Here is a 561-nt window from a genome sequence, read left to right on the forward strand (position 1 = left end):
CCTAGAGATCTGTGCAGCAGCAGTAATGTTCCCGCTGCCTTTTTTCTACCCTTGATATTTCAAAGATTTATTTACAGGTGAGTTTTGGTGGTGTAGGGTTGTTTGTTTTTTGGTTTGGTTTTTTTTTTTTGTTTTGTTTTGTTTTTGTTTTTGTTTTTGTTTTTTTTCCGTGGGTATAAAACAAAGTGGCATTTTAAATTACGCACTTGCTTGATTTTGAAGCTTGGATTCTGACCTTTAATGCAGTTTTACATTTGAGGAATGCAGCAGGATGCGGTTGAGGAATGGAAGTGTTTCCCTGTAGAGCTTTTCAGCACTGCCAGGACGGGACACAACGCGGCCCCCGCGGTTCCTGGCAGGGGCGGGCCAGGTCAGTCACGCAGCTCCCGCGCACTGTTTGCCTCTGATTTATTTCTCGGGGTCTGGTTCGAGGGGGAGGCGGAGGAGGAGGTATCTCGGTGGCTCGGTCCGTGAACAGACAGGTCCCGTGGTCCCCTCCGCGCCTTTCCCGGCCCGTTAGCCCCTACCCGGGGCTGCCGAGCGGCAGGGACCGGGGGCGAG

General features: G+C 51.2%; 1 protein-coding gene across 1 annotated transcript in view; it reads left to right on the forward strand.

Annotated features, from left to right (window-relative positions):
• The first annotated feature begins 287 nt into the window (after positions 1–287).
• The window catches only part of CALCRL (calcitonin receptor like receptor), a 64,186-nt gene continuing 63,912 nt past the window's right edge, over positions 288–561 (forward strand). Inside the window, exon 1 of the mRNA XM_026852795.1 lies at positions 288–370. The gene's annotated coding sequence lies outside the window, so the exon portion shown is untranslated. The remainder of the gene's footprint in view (positions 371–561) is intronic.

This window comes from Athene cunicularia (genome assembly GCF_003259725.1).
Source record: "Athene cunicularia isolate RWA chromosome 7 unlocalized genomic scaffold, athCun1 chr7_part1, whole genome shotgun sequence".
Classification (NCBI taxonomy): Eukaryota; Metazoa; Chordata; class Aves; order Strigiformes; family Strigidae; genus Athene; species Athene cunicularia.